The 14,232-nt window shown below is 37.9% G+C and overlaps 1 protein-coding gene across 1 annotated transcript in view; it reads right to left on the bottom strand.

Annotated features, from left to right (window-relative positions):
* LOC106080532 (serine-rich adhesin for platelets) overlaps positions 1 to 14,232 on the bottom strand; it is a 556,280-nt gene that overhangs the window by 427,214 nt on the left and 114,834 nt on the right. The window contains exon 2 of the mRNA XM_059361863.1: positions 6,363 to 6,396. The gene's annotated coding sequence lies outside the window, so the exon portion shown is untranslated. The remainder of the gene's footprint in view (positions 1 to 6,362; positions 6,397 to 14,232) is intronic.

Here is a 14,232-nt window from a genome sequence, read left to right as displayed (position 1 = left end):
TGCAGCCATTTTAAATTTTCAAACTGAGATATGAATTTTTAATGGATTTTTCATGAAGTTTTAAATTTTTTGATGGAGTCCCGAGTGGAGGAGGTATAGGATACACATCCCATTTTAAGTTTTCAAACGGTAATTTCGATTTTTAATAACATGTTTGAATTTTTTGATTGTGTGATGAAATTTTGAATTTTTTAATGGAGTAACGAATTAAGGGTCATTTTCCTCTGGGACGCATACTTTAAGATATACATCTATTCTATATTTTCAAACTGAAATTCCGATTGTTAATGGATTTTCGATGAGATATTTAAATTTTTTGGATGTGTCGCGAATTAATTCCCATTTCGCTTTAGGACGCATTATTTATTCGATGCAGTCATTTGAAGTTTTCAAAGTAAAATATGGAATTTAAATGGATTTCTGATGAAATTTTTAAGTTTTGATGGGGTCACGAATGAAAATCCATTTCCTTTTAGGGCGTGTAGTTTAGTGTAGTAGGACATACAGATCTTTTAAGTTTTCAGAATGAAATTTGTTTTGAATGGATTTTCAATGAAATTTTGCATCTGCTAATGGAGTCCGGAATGAATTCCTATATCCCTCTAGGAAGCACGGTTTAGGATACACACTCATTTAAATTTTTTTTCGATTGTTAATGGATTTTTTACGATATTTTAGAATTTTTTGATTGTGTCACGAATATGGGCCCATTTCGCTCTAAGACGCATAATTTAAGAAATGCAGCAAATTTAAATTTTCTTACTAAATGATGGGATTTTAGTTAATTTTTGATGACATTTTAAATTATTCCTATTTCGCTTTAGGACGAATAATTTAGGCATTGCAGCCATTTTAAGTTTTCAAGCTGAAATATGGTTTAAATGAATTTTTTAATTTATTGATGGTGTCCCGAGTGGAGGCCCACTTCCTTCTAGGATTTTTGATTTCTCACTAGGACGCTTAGCTTAAAAGACACCCATTTCAAGTTTTCAAACTGAAATTACGATTTTTAATAATTACATGTTTGCATTTTTTGATTGTGTCACAAGTTGCAGCAATATTTAGTTTTCAAAGTGAAATATGGGTTTTTAATGTATATTTGATGAAATTTTGAATTTTTGATTGAGTCGCGAATGAGACCCATTTACTTTTAGGACTCACAGCTTTATATACACACCCATTTAAAGTTTACAAACTGAAATGTCGATTTTTAATGGATTTTCTAATTTTTTGATGGTGCCACGAATTAGGGCTCATTTCCTTTTAGGACGCACAGTTTAGGAGACACACCCAACCTCCCTCAGTATATGTGGGTCGAACCCTCAGTACATGTGGACCGGAACAATATGGGACGTAAATGTACGGTTTTTGAAAGTAGAATACGAGTCTGATAATAATATTAGGGATCAAGGTTATACCAATAGAACATAAAAGCGGCCGATAGATACAATATGTTACTCCGATCCGATATCCAGTATTGAGGCAATTATCTGGGGCCATCCAACGCCCAAAGATCCCCCTGTATGAGCATGTTCCGATCGGGAACCAATAGAACTCAAATAAAGACTTTTTGGGAGTACAGACAAATCTGACAATCCCATTTGAAGTATCGCTTACCTTGACAGGACACGGAGAGTTTTGTGATGCCTTTATGTCATGATCTTAAATGCAGGTAACAAACGCGCTTATTAATTAAATAATACGAATTGGTGAAGGACCAATAGCTCTGAACTTCTTGTTCTTCTGGGTATTAACTCAGTTCTTATTTGAATTATTTTGTCCCGATCGGGACCCAATAGAACTCAAAAAAGGTTCGTATTCGAATTATTTTGCAACAATTAAATCGGCAATTGATTGCGGCTTTTATGGTCTCAAAAGTGATATTGGCTTATAGGTATTTGAAGAGGTGTTTATCAGAATATGGACCGATTCGGATCATACTTGGCGCGGATGCTGGCTGTCATGAATTCTAATCCGGGGATGGGTTTGTATGGGGGTTATATCAGTATATAAACCGACTTTTATAATGCAGTAATCCTTGTGCCAAATTTCAAATCGGATGCAAATTTTAGCTTCTAGGGTCTAAAGAACTCAAATCGGGGAAACGGTTTATTTGGGGGCTATATCAGTTTATAGACAGACTCGAATCGTACTTAACACGAATGTTAAAAGTAAGAACATTAGTTTTTGTGCCAAATTTCAGCCACATAGGACACAAATAGAGTATCCTAGGGGCTCAAGAAGCCAAATCCGAGGATCGGTGTATATAGCAGCCATATCTAAATATGAACTAATATAGTCCATTTGCAATCTCCAACGATCTATTGGGTTGCCCAAAAAGTAATTGCGGATTTTTTAAAAGAAAGTAAATGCATTTTTAATAAAACTTAGAATGAACTTTAATCAAATATATAATTGCCATTTTGTTCGATAACCTTTTGCCATCTTCCTGGCAAATTTAGTATTCCACGCTCATAGAACTTCTGGCCTTTATCTGCAAAAAACTGAACCAAGTGCGATTTTATAGCCTCATCATTGGCGAAAGTTTTACCATTTAAGGAGTTCTGCAAAGATCGAAATAAATGGTAGTCTGATGGTGAAAGGTCAGGGCTATATGGTGGATGCATCAAAAGTTCCCTGCCAAGCTCACTCAGTTTTTGGCGAGTGACCAAAGATGTGTGCGGTCTAGCGTTGTCCTGGTGGAATATGACACCTTTACGATTGACCAATTCTGGTCGCTTTTCCTTGATGGCTGTATTCAATTTGTCCAATTGTTGACAGTAAACATCCGAATTAATCGTTTGGTTCCTTGGAAGCAGCTCAAAATATACCACACCCTTCCAATCCCACCAAACAGACAGCATAACCTTCTTTTGGTGGATATCAGCCTTTGAAGTGGTTTGAGCTGGTTCACCATGCTTGGACCATGATCGTTTTCGATTAGCGTTGTTGTAAACAATCCATTTTTCATCTCCAGTTATGATTCGTTTTAAAAACGGATCGAATTCATTGCGTTTAAGGTGCATATCACAAGCGTTGATTCGGTTTGTTAAATGAATTTCTTTCAATATATGTATGTGGTACACAAATATCAAGCTTTTTCACCAGTCCAAGACTTTTTGTGTGATAATGAACGGTTGATTTTGGTATATTTAACTTCTCTCCTATCTCACGCTCAATTACATGACGATCCAATTCGATTGATGATTAAAATTTGCTTAAAATTTGTCAACGCCGACTATATGAAAAATCCGCAATTGCTTTTTGGGCAACCCAATACATTGATAAGAAGTGTCGGGCCAAATTTCAAGCGGATATTTATTCGTTCGAACGCTTTCGGGGTTTAGATAGACGGACAAGGCCAGATCGACTCAGAATGCCAAGACGATCTAGAATTTTTATTTTACAGGGTCTAAGATCTATATTTCGAGGTGTTACAAATGAAATGACTAGATTAGTATACTCCTCATTCTAGGATGATGGGTATAGAAGCCGTTTCAGGGTGTAGCTAAACGTACCAAAGCACCTATTGTAATATCTTTATAAAGCCAGCTAATAATTTTCCCAATACAGCGAAAAATCTATTCAAACCATCTCGACCTAAAAGTATCGGGTTTTCCAATAAGGTCTTGACAACTTTTATTTTAAATAACACGCAAACCATTTAATAAAGTTCAAAAACTTGATTATCGGCTTGAAGAACATTCAAAACATTTATAAATAGAACTCGACTACGTTCATATGGCCAACGTGGGCACGTTTGCATCTGTATATACATTGGACCCAATTTTCGATGACTCAGCCACACATTTTAGTCAAAACGGTCGCTATTTCCCTCCAATTTTAGCTTCGAGCTCTACCAACGTCGCATAGTGGGAGAAAATTAGAAAAAAGTATTGAAAAATATGCCGTGTGAAAACAGGTAGAGATATCTCTTTGAAATTTGAAATGCAAGGCCCTATGTTGTCCCGGCGCCTTTTGTCAGCCCCTAAAATTGGTCACCTCGGTATTTCGAAAAATTGTTCGGGCTGCTAAATCTTCATTTATGGTCTGATATTTCAACATACCGAGGTGACCAAATTTAGGGGCCTTCCAAAACGCAGGGTCTTGAAATTTTGCACACAATCTCTTTGAAACATCAGCTCTAACTATTTTAAATTTCAAAGAGATATCTCTACCCGTTCTTACTCGGCATATTTTTGCTAGTTTCTTTCGATTTTCTCCCACTGTGCGCCGTCGGTTTGTTGGTATAGACCAATGACTTAATGTTGCCCCAAAGTAATTAGTCCAGAGGCGTAAAATAGAACGCGTGAGGCGACTGTGATAAGATAACATGCTCATCAAACTTATTCTTCAATAAATCGATTGCAACATATGCTCTGTGGCTTGTGGCAACTTTGTTGGCATCGTCGTCAAAGAAGTATGGTGCAATGACGACACCGGCATGCAAACCGCACAAAACTGCTATTTTTTGTTGATGAAGTGTTGATTCGTGAAGCACATGTGGTTTTTCACATGACACATCAAATTTCTAATCTATTTTGTCCCATTGTGCCATGGCGGGGGTTATAAAAGATTCGTCCCAACCCACACTTTTCTCGCGTTAAATAGTTTATTTTTGTTTTCGGAAAATTTTCCGTCTTTGCTCACATTTTTTCGGCTTCTAACCACATCGCATTCTAAGGCCAATCATTCACAAAAACGAATTCCATCATTTTGATGTTGCTTAGAATTTGCCTTAAACAATGAGGCAATTAAATCTCGCTACTGTTAATTACCGCTATCCCTTAGCAACTGAGGTGGCCATTATTCATTTTAACTATAAATTCTGGCCTCTGTTGTATAGCAATGACCTCCAATGCTTCTGGCTAATAAAGGATCTTTTGTCTAGTCGCAGCCATCTGCGCACCTGTGTCGACAACATTACTGTTCTCAGGGCGAGATGAAGGGCCATGTTAACACGGCCCGCATGGTATATTTAATAAAATGTTGATCAAATTAATTTGTAGCATTTTCCAAGGTAATATACCATCATAAATTGTGGGCCTATTTGGGTGAAAGGTGTGGAGTGTTGCAAGTTCGCCGAAGTGAGGCAGACTTGAAAAGGAGCCACTAGTTAATGCGCTGGTGGTTGTTGGTTCTTTTCTCCCCATGGCAAACATCAATTTCACAAGCAAACCATCACTGCCGCCGAGGCCATCATAAGCAGTCGTAGGGAGGGGAGTTGGGACACAATAAAAATAATAAATAAATTGTTGTACAAATTAAAAATGATATCGCCAACAGGGGCGTTAACAATTTCATGAAAACACTTGTCTCCTGTTTAAATTGACGTTGACTATTTGTAGCCATCAGAGTTGTTGCACAAAGCGAGAGGAGTAGGCAGAGGAGTTTTGGGGTATTAAAATGTGTGTTAAAGGTATTGCAGTGTGGCACACTGGGAAAAAAATTAACGTCCAGGCTCAGGAAGTCCGAAAGTCTGGACGGGTTTAAGGTGAAGCTATATCAGGTTTTGGAAGAATTTGGACCATACATACTACTAGTGTTGAATTCCACATAGCAGATAATTCAAAATATCAGGTTAATGGGAGGAATGGATCCCTACAGATACTTTTTATCGTTTAAAATAAGTGTGATAGTCGATAGACAGACGGTTGAACATCAATTAGTCGACTTGGAATGCTATGGCATTCAATAATACCTGTTTTCGAAAGTTTCTCTTCTTTGCAGTACAATAGAATAACATTTTTCTTTAACTGTACTACAATGATAACTCATAATGATAACTGTTATACAATGATAACTCATAATGATAACTGTTATACAATGAAAACTTATGACTCTACTTTCTATTGTAAAAATTTTCTAATCCACATTAAATATATTCACTTTCTCTCAGTGTGGTTGTGATGCCGTTGAGTTGTTGGTGAACGTAAAGCGTTTTTAATGTGCCCGCGGTTTTCATGTCTGAGTCCCTTCAATTTTTTGCGCCCTTTTTTTTTTTGCAATAATCATAAATCAATTTAATGTTCTTTATTTTATTCGTCTTTCTGGCAGAGGTAAAAGGAGAGCTGGATAGGTATTTTTGGAAGCAATATGCAAAGAACGGGAGAGGTGGTCTAAATTGCCCTGATGGTAAGGGGCCTCGTTTTGTGTAAAAAGTACATTAATGACTAAAGATGCGTTATCACAACTTTGAAATGTGATGAGATACGAATGTATGTAGAATAAGTTCTCGGCGGTGATGGTGTCGGACATATGGCAACAACATTCTGTGATTTGTTGCCAACAAGCAGGTGTGCTTTCTGCCACACCACGAAACCCTATTTGCAATGGGGAAATTATGTTTTAGATCATCTTACCTGATATTACGTATCGATGTGTTATTTGGCGTTTCTGAAAGAATGAAAAAAAAAAATGAGAAAAGTGAAATTTGATTAATGTCTAATTTGCAGTCGATGGAACAGTTGTTACCCCCACAATATGTGGTTGGAAATGGAAATAAATTAAATTATATTTTTGAAAGGAAATTATAAAAAAATACGAAATAATTACCAAAGGGAACGCAGCCTATCTGAAAGAGCATAAAAAATAATGGAAACAATTTGTGAGGGAAAACGTTTTTAAAGCAAACAGAACACGTAAAAACGCATTACGTTCGACCAGACCGTACTTTTGATATCCGATATTAAGTAACTAAAACGCTTTTTATGTGGACAAACATTAAATGGGGAAATCGGTCTGCTAAGGCAACTACTATGAGCATCAAAAGTGAGTCAGAAACCATTAAAATTTTGCTTATTATATGGTTGCGGTAAGAATGTTGATGATATGCTACTAAATACTAAATTTCCCATGAACATTTCATTTAGAAACAGGGGATACTTCTCTCATATCATTGAGTGTAGTCCAATAAAAGTTTAAGCTCAATGACAAGGGGCCTCGTTTTTAATGCCGAGTCTGAACAGCGTGCCGCATAGCGTCACCACTTGATAGAGAAGTTTAGCATAGCAGGATATTTCAAAAATGTAGCCAGCATTTGTAAGGAAATAAGCACCGCTAAAAATTTCTCTGATGTTCTCGCCGGGATTTGAACCCTGGACTACGGCGTCATAGGCGGATCGTTCGTTTGTTTTTATGTTGACACGGACGCTGGACATTGAAAAGCTGCAAACAAAATAAAGGGTGATTTTTTTGAGGTTAGGATTTTCATGCATTAGTATTTGACAGATCACGTGGGATTTCAGACATGTTGTCAAAGAGAAAGATGCTCAGTATGCTTTGACATTTCATCATGAATAGACTTACTAACGAGCAACGCTTGCAAATCATTGAATTTTATTACCAAAATCAGTGTTCGGTTCGAAATGTGTTCATTCACCGTAACGTTGCGTCCAACAGCATCTTTGAAAAAATACGGTCCAATGATTCCACCAGCGTACAAACCACACCATACAGTGCATTTTTCGGGATGCATGGGCAGTTCTTGAACGGCTTCTGGTTGCTCTTCACTCCAAATGCGGCAATTTTGCTTATTTACGTAGCCATTCAACCAGAAATGAGCCTCATCGCTGAACGGTGAATGAACACATTTCGAACCGAACACTGATTTTGGTAATAAAATTCAATGATTTGCAAGCGTTTCTCGTTAGTAAGTCTATTCATGATGAAATGTCAAAGCATACTGAGCATCTTTCTCTTTGACACCATGTCTGAAATCCCACGTGATCTGTCAAATACTAATGCATGAAAATCCTAACCTCAAAAAATCACCCTTTATTTTGTTTGCAGCTTTTCAATGTCCAGCGTCCGTGTCAACATAAAAACAAACGAACGATCCGCCTATGACGCCGTAGTCCAGGGTTCAAATCCCGGCGGGAACATCAGAGAAATTTTTAGCGGTGCTTATTTCCTTACAAATGCTGGCTACATTTTTGAAATATCCTGCTTTGCTAAACTTCTCTATCTAGTGGTGACGCTATGCGGCACGCTGTTCAGACTCGGCATTAAAAACGAGGCCCCTTGTGTTTAGATGGGAACGACATATTCCACTCGACTGACCCACCTGCTTTATGAAAGCACTCTCTGTCCCGATGATAAACGGCGCAGTAGCAAACCATTGCCAACTCCATGAGAACTGTAGCTAAATCCGTACTTGGATACCGGAAACTTTCTCCAAGAAACCGATGGCACGACCAAGAGTGTTGAGATGCTACTGAAGCCTAAAATGCGGCATGCAGAGCAATTCTGCAATCAGTAGCAACGCATCAGATGAAGGAGAGGTATCGGGAGGGAAGGAGAGAGAGGAAACCTCTATACCGCAGAAAGAAGAAGGAAATGGAAAGACGTGAGTGTGAGCCAATTGAGATGTGCAGGTGTCAGAATGAAGTTCGGAAATTCTATTCAAGAATCAAACATAAAACCGATGGCTTTGGTACAGGCACATCTTCCGGCAGAGACGAAGAAGGAAATCTGGTAACTGATTCAGATAGTGTGTTAAGGATATGGAAATAACATTTTACCCATCTGCTAGTGTCCGACGATGGTTGCGAATAGATTATCGCAGAACCAATCCGTTTGAGTTTTTTTGAGTTGGGGTAAACCGCCCAAAATTCCTTTTCCCATCTTATTTACCAAATTCGTGTTTTTTTCACAGAATTACTTAATTATTTTTGACAAAATTTAAATCTGGCGTTTTTTAAGTAAGGAGGAGGAGGCCACCGTACCTCAGACGTTATCATTTCCGTCTATTGAGCTGAGCGCATGGGTTCCTCTGGCGAGAACATCAGAAAATTTTTTTAGAAGTGTTTATTCTCTATTCCTAGTGCTGGCGCCATTAGTGACTTACTATGCCATGTAAAAACTTCTCCCGAAAGCGAAAGCTCTTTCGATGTCTTTGGCACGCCGTTTGGAATCTGCTTTAAGAATTAGGCGCCTTTTCATTGAGCTTAAACTTGAATCGGACAGCACTCATTGATATGTGAAAAGTTTGCTCCTTGTCCTTAATGGAATGTTCTTGGGCTAATTTGCATTTGCAAGGAAGAAGGTGCTTAAACCCTTCAAGTATCGAACGAAAAATAGAGTGTCTTATTCTACACCACCTGTGAAAAAAAGAAGAAAATCGGTTTAGCAAACAAACATAAATTTTTTATTCTTATGCCGCGACTTTAATACACAGATAAAGAAGATTTTGAAAAACAACAACTTTGGTCGAAAAAATACGATGAAATTTGTTAATTTTTCTGCAACAATTTATTTTGAATCTCAGCGACCGATAGTGCAAATTCGTTTTTGAAAATCACTCTTTGCAAGCCAGCATATAACAACAACAACAATATATCCAAAGGAAAGACAAAAAACCATTTAACCAGCCACTACATGTGCTTTGCTGCACGCACAGCTTCGGTGTGGTGTTTGTATTTTCTTTGTTCGGGTCACGCTGCTTGTCTTGTTCCTTTTACTGTGCTCTCGGCTTTTCTCTGTCACTCTCTCTTCTATATGAGTCTTAAAAACATTTTAAAAAATTTGACGCTGCAGAGGATTGAACTCATGGTCTCATGGTTGGTAGTCTTGCACGCATCCTCTAGCCTACCGACATCATTTTCCTAATGATGAAACTTTTTTATAAGGCTGATTTTTTAAAAGCTATAGAAAATTAAAAAAAAAACACATCAAATTCAGAAAAATGCATGAAATCTTTATTCGAATCGATAGTACGGTCCAAATCATTTAATGTTTGAATTCGAAGATTGTTTCATGCCAATATTAACCGCGATTGCGCCTCAAATGGTCCATCCGCTTAGTCCAATTTTGCCATACTCTTCTTAATATTTCGGCCGGTAACTCCTGAATAAATGCTTCAATGTTGTCTTCCAATGCGTCAATTGAAGCGGGCTTGTCTGTAAAGACATGAGCTTAAACATAGCTCTACAAAAAATAGTATAAAGGCGTTAAATCGTACGATCTAGGCGGCCAATTGACTGGTCTGGAACGTGAAATATGTTCACCAAACTCATCTCTCAATAAGTCCATTGTTATGAGTGCTGTGTGTTGAAACCACATGTCATGTAAGTCAAGCTCCTGCATTTTTTGCAAAAAACTAGTTGGATATCACCTCACGGTAGCGCTCACCATTCACAGTTAAGTTACGATTCGCATCATCTTTGAAAAAGTACGGTCCAATGATGCCACCAGCCCATTAACCGCACAAAACTTTGGCTTTTCACTCCAAAATCGACAATTCTGCTTATTAACGTACTCATTGAGCAAACAATGAGCTTGGTCGATGGAATGGAAGAAGCGCGCGATAAACTTTCTTATCTGAGCAAGCGTTTTGATAATAAAATTCAATAATTTGCAAACGTTGTTCGTTTGTAAGACGATTACAACGTGGTTAGGTTATAGAACACGCTGAAGATGTTTGACAGTGAAACAAAACACAGAATGTGCGTGAGCATTTTGAATTAGTTTTGCCAAAAAGATAATAGCTATAAATCACCCTTTATATAAAAATCAATTGGTGTTTGTTTGTTTGTCTGTTCCGTATTGACTCAAAAGCGGCTAAACCGATTTTCTTGAAACTTTCGCAGATGGTGCATTATGATCCTGTGTTAAAATTAGGGTACCAAATTTATTGATATCTGAATGGATGGGGGGTGGGGTGGGTGCAGGGTACCTCCCCCTTATCCATATTTTAAATTAAAATAAATTTTGTAGTCCCATGACAATATAAGGTATTTCAGCGTAGAATACGAATCTTATATCCAAATGTGAGATCAAGTGTATGGGTGACCGCCCTTCTCCGAAAACACCCCCCAAAGAAGCCAAATTTACTACCATAGCAATATGGGTCTCAAATGAAAGAGTGGAGCGCCAATCTGCTATCAACAATCGGGAAAAAGTGTCAACGTTGCAAACCAACCCCCCTAACACCACCCAAAATAGGACGTATTTGGTGACAATTGAAAATGGGGATCAAATAAAAGATATTTTAGAGTAGAACAAAACATTGAGTGGCCGCCTCATTTCCAAAACACTTCCCAAATCGGGCATGTTTGCAGACTATAGAAAAATGGGGTTTAAATGAAAGATATTTGGGAGTCGAGCACGAACCTGATATCAACATTCGGGACCAATTGTCTTGGGGACGTCCTACCACCATAACAACCCCACAGTACGTATTTGCTCATCATGAAAAATGTTGGCTCCAAGAGATCTCGGTGTTGATAGGTTTTAGGGTCCACACCCCAAACCTGACAAATTTGCTGAATTTTGCAATTAGGGGTTCAAATTTAAGGTAATTGAGAATACAGAACGAATTTGATATCCAATTTTGGTGCCAATGGCAATATGGGGTTCAAATAAATGATATGTGAGAGTAGAGCACGGTGCTGATGTGTTTTCAGGGTTAAGTGCGTGGGGGACCACCCCACTCCCTAAAACACCCTAAAATCATGCATCTTTACCGACCATGCATCTTTACCGGCAATGTGGGGTTAATATGAAAGGTATTGGGGAGTAGGTAACAAAATTGATATCCACTTTTGGGACAAAGTTTCTGGGGGTCTACTTCTTCCCCAAAACTCCCCACATACAGGTATTTGAGATTAGAAACGATTTTGGGGCAAAGTGTTTAAACTCCTCTTAAACCAATGGCAATATGAAATTCCAATGAAAGGTATGTGAGAGTAGAGCACGATGCTTATATTTTTTTCAGCCCAAAGTGTCCTGGGGACCTTTCCACCCCCCAAACCACCACTAAAATCGAATAATGATATTTACCAATCATGGCAATATGGGGCTCAAATTAAAGGTATTTGGGAGTAGAGCACGAAATTGATACCGACTTTTGGGACTACGTTTCTGAGGGTCCACACCAACCCCTTAACTCACTAACCATCATTTTAGGGGGCCTTTCCACTCCCAAAATCAGCATGAAAAAATTGGGCTCAAATAAAGTCTTTTCAGAATGGGGAACATCTAACATCCAATCTTAAATGATCCTAAACCCTCCGAGCGAATTCATGGACTAATAAAGATCGTATGGCATGCAGATAAAGGCATTTATTTTGGAAACTGTTACTAAAGTGATATACGTACACTATTTTCGTAGCACTGTATTTCACTAAAAGTTCTTTAATTGTCGACAATAAATATTCAAAGGTAATTATGTTCCATATAAAGGAAAAGAAGGCACAGCGGAGCAGGCCTGGTTCAGCTTGTAACTAAATAGGTATTACTGCAGTAATAAGTGTCCCAATTAAATAAATAAAAAAAAAAACTTGTTTTGAATGTGAGATACATATTTTTTATGCCGAATTTTATAAAATAGGTTTAAAGAAAAAAAAAAATAAAATACTTTTTTTGACCGACTGGGGTATTGGAACGTGGTTTTGCAAGTCATGAATTGCATGGGAGTATGTTGCTCTACGTGGTAGTACGAACGAAATTTTGCACAAAAAATTCTTATTGAAGTAGGTCGTTGGGGAGTGAAATGGGCCATATCAGGTCACATTAGATTAGTTTATAGCTTCCATATACAGACCACAAATTAAAAAAAAAATGGAGGTATCTTTACCAATTTCACAGTAACAGAAGGATTTCAGCAATTTTTGAAAAAATATGTGGTGGGCCCTCCCCCAAAATAAAATGCTGGCTACGTCCCTGAATATAAATGTATAAGATTTCTTCAATTTTTGTTATAATTTTCTAAACTCTACATTCTGGGAACCCTAACATATCCTTTTTTACAGAAAATTTTCTCGAAATATTCTTTAAAATTTTGTTAAAATTTAATTTGAAAACATACTTCGCCTTAAAATACTTTCAGCTTAAGTTATGTCCTTTCTTTAGGGTTTATTTTCAGTGGCAATTGGAATATTGTGTTTCTCTTTGACTAAAGTCAACTCTGATATACTGGAAAAATTCTTAAATATTTTTTGCGATTTACCTCAACCAGCTTAATGAATATTTAATACGTACAATAGTCATAATTCTTTTTAAATCGCTAAAATACCTGGTTTTACATAAATCAAGGTAACTACCAAACACAGCATGTGTTGATATGCAAATTTCCAATTAAAAAATACCCATCGCTTCAAGAAAACGAGCAAAATAGGCAGCCCCTCAGAGTGGCTTCGAATAACCATTTGTTATGACTTAAATACCCTAATGGAACATTAATTTTTGCAAAGAAATAATCAAGTCGACCCAGGTAGGCAGTTCCTTCTCCCCATAATTAGCCACCACAAACAATGAAGGGTCTTTCAGCATCTGTTGTGTCATCATTGGAATGAGCCTTCTTGTCTTGGTTATGCTACTCATCATCATCATCATTGTAGGAACCCAAGGTTTGTCCCCCTAAATACGTAGCCATAAACTGATTTGTGTGTGCAACACAAAGAAGCAGCTCAATAATTTATGGCACTTCGTTCGTTTTGCGGACAAGAAGTAGCGGCGCATTGGCAACAAGGCCAGTGATGAAGTAAACACCTTTATGCGCTAACCTGCGCTGTCCTTCACCCTCAGCCCTCTATGACTATTACATTGCGTTTTATATGCTCCCTAAGCCCTGTGGACATTTCTGCCTTTTTCGCTGTTGTTGCATCAAACACTAACCTGATGCTGCAGTCCGGCAAACAAACAGTTCGCGCTTCCTTAGCCCATGTAACATGGAGGACATACGTCCACTGGCTTAAAAAGGAAGACAAATGTTGTGAAGGCCTTTGCAGAAACCCAAGAGGCAGTATTGCGTTTTCGAAGTCGTCGACGATGACTACAAAGCAAAAAAAAAAAGTCTGTCTGTAGCCCTCCCAGAAATGGAGCCAAGGGAATAGTTTTGTCCAAAAACGATGCATACACTCAAAGCACAAAAGATGCAGTCGTCTTAGCTTTGCCATGGTTCTAAGCCAGTGTTGCCACAGAAAAAAAAAGTTTTTTGCTGACAAAACGCTTTAACCATTTTTACACCCTACACCACTACTGTGGTAAGGGTATTATAACTTAGTGCATTTACTTGTAACACCCAGAAAGAGGGGAGATAGACCCATTGATAAGTATACCGATCGACTCAGAATCACTTTCTGGTTCGATTTAGCTACGTCCCTCTGTCTATCTGTCTGTCCATGCTTATTTGTGTACAAACTACAGGTCGCAGTTTTCATCCAATCATCTTCAAATTTGGTACAGGCATGTTTTTGGGCCTAGAGACGAATCTTATCGAAGTTGGAAAAA

Source organism: Stomoxys calcitrans, chromosome 2 (assembly GCF_963082655.1).
Source record: "Stomoxys calcitrans chromosome 2, idStoCalc2.1, whole genome shotgun sequence".
Lineage (NCBI taxonomy): Eukaryota > Metazoa > Arthropoda > Insecta > Diptera > Muscidae > Stomoxys > Stomoxys calcitrans.
The sequence above is the reverse complement of the archived record's forward strand: the minus strand, read 5'-3'. Positions and strand labels throughout refer to the sequence as shown.